The sequence below is a fragment of the Suncus etruscus genome, chromosome 6 (assembly GCF_024139225.1).
Source record: "Suncus etruscus isolate mSunEtr1 chromosome 6, mSunEtr1.pri.cur, whole genome shotgun sequence".
Taxonomy (NCBI): Eukaryota; Metazoa; Chordata; class Mammalia; order Eulipotyphla; family Soricidae; genus Suncus; species Suncus etruscus.
This window is the reverse complement of record NC_064853.1, coordinates 31,680,047-31,690,251: the sequence shown is the minus strand read 5'-3', so window position 1 is coordinate 31,690,251 and position 10,205 is coordinate 31,680,047. Positions and strand designations below refer to the sequence as shown.

Below are 10,205 nucleotides of genomic sequence, written 5' to 3'. Positions count from 1 at the left end.
AAAGCCCTATCGCTGTGCTAATCACTCCAGTCCCACCATATGCAATTTCTGCTTGTTTAGAAGACTGAAAGCAAATTGTAAGAACACACAGATGACACCACCTCCAGGAAGCATTCTCTGCCTTTTTCCCAGATCCCTACTGCCCCTAGAGCTTGCACTTCTCCTCCCAGAGTTCATGACCCTATTAATTTCCTAATTCTTTTTTGAGCAAGTGTCATTGTGGGCATTGCCATTGTGCTGTGAGAAAACATCAGACAGACTTGCATTCACATCCTGGCTAGCACTGCATTCCTGGGCCTCAGCATTCTTTACCTTTGGGCCAACCTCCCACACATGCACCCCACCACCTGAAAACCCAGCAGCCCACACCCACTGCTGCCATCTTCCTAGCAGAAAAGCAGCCCGGCTCTTCCATCAAATTCCAAAAGCAAAAAATAGCCACTGATACTTCCCAGGTAGTTAGTTCTGTGCTGATACCTCTGTGGTATGCTCAGAAGTGGGGGGAAAGATATTCCCCTTTCTACATGAACTATTACAGCTCAGTACCATACCGTACACCCTCTGACATAAATAGCCCAGCTCTGCAACTTAAGCTTATCAAAACTTCCAAGTCACCACATTTGTTTCAGTCTATAAATCCTGAACTACATGAGGCCACAAGGCCACAGGACACCTCAATATTTTAGAGCAGTGTCAGTCCAGTAGCATCTAGTGGGAAAGTTACATAGAAATCTACCAAGCTTAGTGAGCCTAAACAGTAACTCAACTAGTACCAATCACAGCCCAGTAAATCCTTAGATAGACTTTAGGGCACCATGGAGAGAGATATAACAATTTCAACCTGACCTTGTTGATCTAAGTTGTGGTAATTCCATTTGCACTATGTTTGTGCCTGCATTGGAGACTGGCTATGGTGGGGGTTGGGAGATTGGAGACACGACTGAAGGAAAGGCCATGCCAATGGTAGGATTAATGTTTGGACATTTAGCACCTGAAATGATAGTAATATGAACAACTTGGTAAATCATGGCATTATAATAAAAATTTAGGGAAAAAAAGGAAAGCATATAGAACTGGAAAAAAAAATAGATTCCTCACATGTGCAATAAAGATAGTGCTCTTCTTTTTTTTTTTTTTTTTGGTTTTTGGTTCACACCGGCGGTGCTCAGGGGTTACTCCTGGCTGTCTGCTCAGAAGTAGCTCCTAGCAGGCACCGGGGACCATATGGGACACCGGGATTCGAACCAATCACCTTTGGTCCTGGATCGGCTGCTTGCAAGGCAAACGCCGCTGTGCTATCTCTCCGGACCCGATAGTGCTCTTCTTTTTTTTTTTTTTTTTTTTTTTTTTTTGGTGTTTGGGCCACACCCGGCGGTGCTCAGGGGTTACTCCTGGCTGTCTGCTCAGAAATAGCTCCTGGCAGGCACGGGGGACCATATGGGACACCGGGATTCGAACCAACCACCTTTGGTCCAGGATTGGCTGTTTGCAAGCCGCTGTGCTATCTCTCCGGGCCCGATAGTGCTCTTCTTGACAGAGGACACTCACATCCACTGGGAACTCTCTTTGGGAATACTCTGATACCCTGACACCACAATACTCAAATTCACCTAGCATGGGGCCGGAGAGATGGTATGGAGGTAGGGCATTTGCCTTGCATGCAGAAGGATGGTGGTTCCAATCCCGGCATCCCATATGGTCCCCTGAGCCTGCCAGGAGTGATTTCTGAGTGTGGAGCCAGGAGGAATCCCTGAGCACTGCCAGGTGCGACCCAAAAACCAAAAAAAAAAAAAAAAAAAAAAGATTCACATGGCATGATCATGCTCCAAGAGACCACTTGGAACTACACAGAACTACAGAAGGACACTCACCAAGCCCAGCTATGAGGGCACATATTCATGTGTACGCATGTACACACACACACACACACACACACACACACACAGACATACACACAGACCAGCTCCCCACCCAGACCTCCAGTCAGCCGCAGTCAGTGAACAGGCAGCCAGCAGTAGCTAATGATACCTCTCTGTTCTCCTGGACACAGTAATTGACAGGTAGGACAACAGATCCCCAATTATTGCAGGTCTGTCCTGAGGTGTGGTTCCAGGCATGTCCAAAACTGAATACGGCTTCCCCTCAAATATGTTCTTCCCGCTCTCCATCTTGGAAAAGAGTACTCCCAGGCACTGGTGCTGAAAATGAGGGTCCTGCTCCTTGGGGCCGGAGAGATAGCACAGCAGTGAGGCATTTGCCTTGCATGCAAAAGGACGGTGTTTTGAATCCCGGCATCCCATATGGTCCCCCGAGCCTGCCAGGAGCGATTTCCGAGCGTAGAGCCAGGAATGACCCCAGAGCGCTACTGGGTGTGACCCAAACACACACACACACACACACACACACACACACACACACACACACACACAAATGAAGGTCCTCGAGCCTCCCTGCTATGTCTCCCATTCAATCTAGTGTCCAAGCTGCCCCTTCTAATTCCCTACTTCTGTCCAGCTCTTTCCACTTCTCCACTGCCACCTCACCCTGCCACTGTAGTCCAAGCAGCTCCTTGCATCCTCCCAATTCTTCAGGCCTTTCTTCAGCCCCAGTGAGGAGTCCATTTCTTCCTGCTTTTGCTGTAAAACCTTCAAACAACCTTGAAGAAAACCAGCCTCAGGAACTCTTAACACCCCACCTTACCACAGTCTGGCCCAACTTCCTTTCTAAACCTTCTCACTCTCCACTCTGCCTCAAACTCTGGCAGTTTCTCTAGACTGTCTGCCCTGTTTTTACTCAAGCTAGTCACTTTGCATTAAGCGCTTTCTCTAACTTCCCTTGTCCCACCCCTCTTTTTGAAGACTTGGCTCAGAAGCCCACTCTTCCAGAAGATTCTTTGCTCCCAATAACTTCCTACATGCCTCTCAACAGCTAAGCTAAGTTCTTCTCTTAGCTACCCCTTACCGGGCACTGTTCTAAGCAGATTTAATGTCATTATGTATTTAATCTTTACAACAAACCCTTGTACGTCTTTTCTCTACTATTATTTTATGGAAAAGAAAAATGAGGCTTGTAGAAGTTAAAACAAAATTCTCAAAGTCAAACAGTGAGTGGCTTAGCAATGCTGAAACCCAAATCTGCTTACTTTTTTCTTGGGAGAGGGAGTTCTCTCCGAGCTATACTGGGGTTTACTCCCAAGGGACCAAGCAGTGCCTTAGATCGGGGATCCTACCTATAAAGCATAAGCTCCAGCCCTTTGACACATCCCCCCCCCCCCAATTTTAAAGTGAAAATCTGTATTGTCCTTCAATAATTGTTTTTTGTTTTTGTTTTTGTTTTTGGGCCACACCCATTTGACACTCAGGGGTTACTCCTGGCTATGTGCTCCGAAATCGCTCCTGGCTTGGGGGGACCATATGGGATGCCGGGGGATCGAACCACGGTTGGTCCTACGCTAGCGCTTGCAAGGCAGACACCTTACCTCTAGCGCCACCTTCCCGGCTCCTATAGTTGTTTTGTTTTGTTTTGTTTTGGTTTTTGGTTTTGGTTTTGGTTTTTGGGTCACACCTAGCAGCCCTCAGGGTTACTCCTGGCTCTACCTCAGAAATCGCTCCTGGCAGGCTCAGGGGACCATATGGGATGCCAGGGTTCAAACCACCGTCCTTCTGCATGCAAGGCAAATGCCTTACCTCCATGCTATCTCTCCAGCCCGTCCTATTGTTTTACACGTTCCAAGAAAAAAGCTAAGAGGCAACCTTTTTGTAAATTTAGTGGACACTCAGTGACATGCAGTAGACACTATGGCATTGCTTGATGCCTTGTAAAACATGCTAACTTGAACAGCAATTCTAGAAACTTCTCACCTTCCTGCACTTCTGTTATCTTGTGCTGGAGCCCTTAGGGGTGCTCCTCACTCCCTTCTACCCCACACTTTCACTAACTCTAGCTTGGCTTCCCTGCAAGACAAGGCAAGGCCAGGGATTTGTGGTGTCTTGTGGATGTCCAACCCACATCTACACAGATGCCAGGGAGACACCAAGCAGTATTCACAGGCACTGTCTGTTGGCCTGGAATCCTCCACCCCTACCCCATTCCCCAGCCCTCCTCCTCCACCTCCTCTACCCTCCTCCCCAATCATCACTGCATCTGGCTTTAGGATGAAAATAAATCTGGAACCAGTTTGCCTGGTAGCATTCAGAGGACTTGGTGCCCATACCTCCACTTCCCAGTGTCAAAGCCAAGGCCAGCTCCTTCATTCATAGAGCCCAATCAGGACCCTACTGGATCCTTCAGGAGAGTGAGAGGGAGGGAGGGAGAGAGAGAGGGAGAGAGGGAGAGAGGAAGAGAGAAAGAGAGAGAGAGAGAAAGAGAGAGAGAGAGAAAGAGAGAGAGAGAAAGAGAGAGAGAGCCACAGAAGGAGGGAGAGAGAGAGAGCCACAGAGGGAGGGAGAGAGAGAGAGCCACAGAGAGAGTCCAGTAACCCCAACATTGCTGCAAAGAAACTCCCAGCCATGGGCTCTCCTTGGATTCCTCTATTCCTCTACTAGCTGCTCCAGAGCCCTCATTTCCAGGACCTTCACTCCTGTGAGCTCATGGAGCACAGAACCACTGGCCACTATGTAATCCCAAAGCACAGACAGTCCAAACCAGATTTCATGGGCCAGCCTTGAGGACAGTTTATTCATCACATACAGTCAATCAGTGCCTCTGCTCATGTTCTTTCTCAGCTAGGAAAGTCTTTTTCCCCTTTATATTGGCCAAAATGTGGCTTCTCTTTAAGTCCAGACTAAAATCTGTCTGTGGGCCAGAGAGATAGTATAGTGGTTAAAGCTCACATCTTGTATGTGGCCACTCCTAGTTCTATCTAAGCATTGCTGGCGTGGCCCTGGAGGCCCCTGGCATCCTGCTAGGATGGTGAATACCTCCTGAACACCACTTGAAAGATCACACACACACACACAACACATGTCTGCACCTGAAGTTGTGTGTGTGTGTGTGTGTGTGTGTGTGTGTGTGTGTGTGTGTGTGTGTGTGTGTTTGGGTCACACCTGGAAGCAATCAGGGTTACTCCTGACTCTGTCCTCAGAAATCACTCTTGGCAGGGTCAAGGGACCATTTGGGATGCCGGGGAATCAAACTGGGGTTCCTCCTATGTTGGTCACATGCAAGGCAAATGCCCTACGGCTGTGCTATTGCTCTGGCTCCTCTGATTCCCTTTTGTCCAAATCTAAGCCACTATTTTTTAGCTCTGAATACTCTACTTTAAGCTGAAAGATCTCAGAGCCAAAACCCAGAAGCTGCAGAGAGTCTTATACTTTTCTCTTGCATGTGGACAAAATATGATCCCATCCCTGGCACCACACATGGTCAGTAGCAGCAGTGAACCCCATAGCCCCAAACATGGAGAGAGCCAGGAGTGGCCCTCCAGCACTTGCCAGGTTAGCCCCAAACAGAAACAAAACCAAGGAACTGATTCAACTGCATGTCCCTAGTACCTTTGGCAAATCCTGTTCCTTATCATTTGTTACCTAAAACTCCCATTACCCTTCCAGGGAAGGGTCTGGATGAGATGAGCCCCTGGGCTGCCTCCAGCCTTGACCTGAGCCTTCACAGCCACTTGCCAGTAATACACAGTAATAATCTCCTGGGACAGTGACAGCAGCTCCACAAACCCCTAAAGATCAGACCACAGCCATCATACTCTGCTCTAACAGTCAACTCAGCCTAGCTATTTCCAATCAGAGTGGAGACTAAACAGAATAGAAATTCCATGTTCTACAGCACAAACTCTCCTTTCCAATTGCACACTTCCCTAGAAGGAATTTTTTTTCCTTTAAGACTGACCACATGACCAGTGTTTCTCCCCAAAATTTCTACCAGAAACTTATTTTTGAAGGTGGAAGGACCTTCAGGGTGCTGACATTTAGTCACACAAAGAAATGCTCAGGGATCACTCTCAAGGTGATACAACTGCTGCTTTTTTTGGGGGGTGGGGCCACACCCATTTGATGCTCAGGGGTTACTCCTGGCTAGAGCGCTTGGAAATCGCCCTGGCTTGGGGGGACCATATGGGACGCCGGGGGGTTGAACCGCTGGTCTGTTCCTTGGCTAGCGCTTGCAAGGCAGACACCTTACCTCTAGCGCCACCTCGCCGGCCCCACAACTGCTGCTAAGGACCAAACCAATCAGGGTCAGCCACATGCAACAAGAGCACCTTAACCCCTGTACAATATCTCCAATTCTTCCCTCAGAACCTTTCGTTTAACTTTTTTTTTGTAACTTTTTGGGTCACACCCGGCAGCGCTCAGGGGTTACTCCTGGCTCTACGATCAGAAATCACTCCTGGCAGGCTCGGGGAACCATATGGGATGCTGGGATTTGAACCACCGTCCTTCTGCATGCAAGGCAAATGCCCCACCTCCATGACATCTCTCTGGCCCCCTCGTTTAACTTGTTGAAGCCACAGGGAATCATATTTATCTGAAACCATAGCCCCAAGAATTCAGACCAACATGGTTGAAGCTTCATTTGTTATTTCCTAACTGAAAGTCTGTAGGTTTGCTACTTGCTGTTTCCGGGTCTCAGTTCCCTTATCCATATCAGAGATTACCTAATTTATTTGGCCTACTGTTCACTTCTCAGGAAAAAATAAATAAATCATTCAGCCCACTCCAGAAATCTACCTTAAGATAGAATGTGGTTTAAACAGAAAGTGGTCCCCAGTTGCATGGAGTCAGAGATATAGCTGATAAGGTTTGATCCCAAGTTCTACATATTACCCACACACCCACCCATCCTGTATCCACAAAACAAACAAACCCACAATAGTTGCCCCTGAGATTACTATTTTCCCTCCTGGATTATTCCAGCACTTCCCCCTCCTTTGTGGTATAACTTACTTTTCAAAATGCAGATCTATACAGTGAGATCAGTGATTTATACACAAAGGTTGTGTAGGACTCTTGAAGTCAATATAGCAGGTAGAGAACTTGCCTTGCATGTAGCTGACCTAAGTTCAATTCCTAACATCCTATATGGTCTCCTGAGCTCTGCTAGGAGTGATTCCTGAGCATTGTCAGGTGTGGCCCCCTCCAAAAAAATAAAAGTAAATAGAACAACAATAAAAGAAATGGTTTTAAGTGGGCCTTAGAGAAGTTTATAAGAGGCTAGATAGATAATTCAAAGGGTTGAAATCATGCTTTGCATGCAGAAGGCCTGGTTCAATCACTGGCACCACATAGTCTCTAGCACCAATAGGAAAACCCCAAGCGACTCTCCTTGAGAAGTTAGCCCATAAGCATGACAGGGTGGTCATAAACCCAAGAACACAAAATAAGACACCTAACAGTGTCATAGGCACTGTCACATATAGGATATCAAATGTGAGCATTATTTTTATTATCTAATTCCTGCATTCTGTCTGAAGCTGCCTGACTTTAGAAGCTAAGACTGGAGATAAAAATTAATTGATTTAAACAAAACCAGGACTCAAAAATGCTAAAAGTTGCACTTAGAACCCAAATGTAGACTTCAGAAGAGAGTAAAGGAGGTTTGAGATTTCAAGAAGGGATAGAATTTGCCAAAGGTCCCGCAGCAGGTGCAAGAAGGTAAAACAGCAGGAAAGCAGGCAATGGGAAGCAAAAGCAAATGTGGGCTTGAGGTATTGTGCTGAATCTAAGGCCAGGCAGCCAAGCAAGAGGCTATCCAGCTGACATTGCTCCATTTCCCGTGCCCCGCAGGGCCTGGCATTTGCTTCTCTCTGGAGCTGCTCCTTCTGGGCCACTGAGATTGCAGTAGTTTTCCAGAAATGCTAAGTAAATATCTCTATTGTTTGCTGAGTTAACCAACTTTACAGATCAGACAAGGGTCTCCATACAAAGTGCTGTTTCAAGGTGAGCACCTATACACAGAAGGTGTCCCCAGCCTCCACACCACCCCCATCAGACACTACCCCAGATAGACAGATGCCCTCCACAAGGTCATCTTATCAAGGCCCTTGCTGAGGGCTCAGAATCCCACCCTGCAGGGTGGCTTTGGAACACACCACATTGCTCAAACTTCAGCACCCTCTTTGGAGCACTACCACCCCCAGCAATCCTAAAGAAAACATTGTTTGGTGCCCTTCTCACTTATGCAGACATAAATTGCATTCCAATGGTGTCTTACCAACCGTTGAAAATGACTTGGACTGATGTCACCCCAAATGTGGGGAGGCTAGAGACATTGAGGCCAGTGGAGCATTCAAGTTGATTTTTTCTTTAGGTTGTTTTCAGTTTTTATATTGTCCCTGCAACTTTAACCCCCTCAATCCTCATGCTCAGGAACCAGGAATGTGTCATGTTGGAAGCCATTATCTTCTGTCTGGTTTACTAAAAGCGACCCCTTCCACACACCCAGTTCCTGTGGTCCAGCCTCCCTGTTTCCACCTAAGCCCAATTCCAGTGAGGAATCCATTGATTTCAACACCCACCTTGACTTCTCAGTCCTCCAAAGCAGGGATATTCAAATCTTGTGATCCAGGACCAGAATTTGCTATTTCGAACCTTCCGTAACTCAAATTCCATCAAGCTAGAATTCTATGAAGCTAAGAGATCATAACTTTGTATTGACATAGTGACAACTACTAGAACTTGCTAGGCCTGCATTTAAATTCTAATTAATTAATTTATATTTGTATTTGGGTCACTCTCAGCAGGAGTTACTCCTTGCTCTGTGTTTAGGGGTTATCCTGGTATGATTCAGGGAACCATATAGGATGCCAGCAATCAAACCAGTGTTAAGTGAATGAAGACATATGCTCTACCCACTGTACTATTGCTCCAGCCCCAAAGCCTGTATTTTTATTTGTTTTCCATAGGTTGCAATTTTTGGCTTGGAACTCATAGCAGATTGATGAGATAGCTGAGTAGGTGATGGTTGGTATTTCCTTCTCTCCTAGGATTACAGTGGTGGGCTATGCCCAAAGTCGGCCATTCCTCCCCCCATCTTCCTACCAAGGTCCTCACTTGGGCTCCAGTATCTGAGTATAACAGAAAATGCCCGCTTTTTGCAGCCCATCCACCCAGCGTCTTTTTTTCCCTGGTCTGCCCAGGCAAAGGGGGCTGGAGTGATAGTATAGCAGACCAGGGTTGAATCCCTAGCATCCTATATGATCCCCCAGCACCTCCAGTAGTAACTGAGTGCAGAGCCAGAAATAGTTACCCCTGAGCTTCACAGGGTGTGACCCTAAAACAAAACAAAACAAAACAAAAAATAGAAAAATGTAAATAAAGTTTACAAGGAGGTAAGCAGAGCCAGCTGGGCAGTGGGCCAGAGGAGGAGATGTGGGAGATTTCCTTGGACCTGACCGCTCCCAGCTTTCTCTGAAGGTGAGGAAGGAACAGAGGCCGGAAATGGGTAAGAGCCCTGGTAAGGGTGGGGTGTCCCATATTGCATTGTGGGGCAGAAGTTGGGCTTCCGGCCATTGATCCATCAGTGGCAAAGGACCACTAGCCTAGCTCCCTAGGGGCATTTGGTCCGGCCTCTCCCCATTCATTGACTGTTCCAGTGCCCGCCTGAGTCAGACAGATTCCCCAGCAGGGACTTTCAGACTCCCTCTTCAAAAGGGAGAAAGTCCTGCCAAGGAAGGGGGCGGGACTATTAAAGGATCACCCAGAAATCTGGGGTAGACAGAGTCCCCAGGTTCCAGCCTGGCACTCCAAAGGATCCCCATAGAAAATGTGCACCCGCTTCCCTACAGTCTTCCGCTCCTAAGGAAGATTTGGCTAGACTCTGGGCTCGTGTTCAGGCCGCACCCCAGGCTGCCTCACAGTCTGTGCAGCCTCAGGCTGAACCCCTCCTCCAGCTCAGGGGCACGTGGCTCAAGTGGCCAAACCCGATTTTCCAGAGGCTGCCCTTGGAAGGCACTGGAGCTAGACACCCTCCTCCAGGCCTGGCTGGACCCCCCCAGGCTATCGTCCTCCTCCCAGCCACCTCTTGACTCCACACACAGACACACACACCCCCAGCAGCTCCACTCTTGGGCCTCCACCTCTTCCTCCTCCACCTGCCAGCCTGCTGCCTCAGGCACCTAGGGGTGCGGTCTGGCAGCCTGGGTTGCAAGCATAGCCCCTGGGGTGTCAGATGCAAGCTCTATGGAATTCTGGAAGACTGGAGGCTGGGTTGAAAGGTGCAGGGTAGAAGAGTATGGCCCCCTAGACCCTCCAATC

General features: G+C 47.9%; 1 protein-coding gene across 2 annotated transcripts in view; it reads right to left on the bottom strand.

The window, feature by feature from the left end:
- Positions 1-10,205, bottom strand: part of PIK3R3 (phosphoinositide-3-kinase regulatory subunit 3) — a 152,074-nt gene that overhangs the window by 141,474 nt on the left and 395 nt on the right. The gene's annotated exons all lie outside the window — the stretch shown is intronic.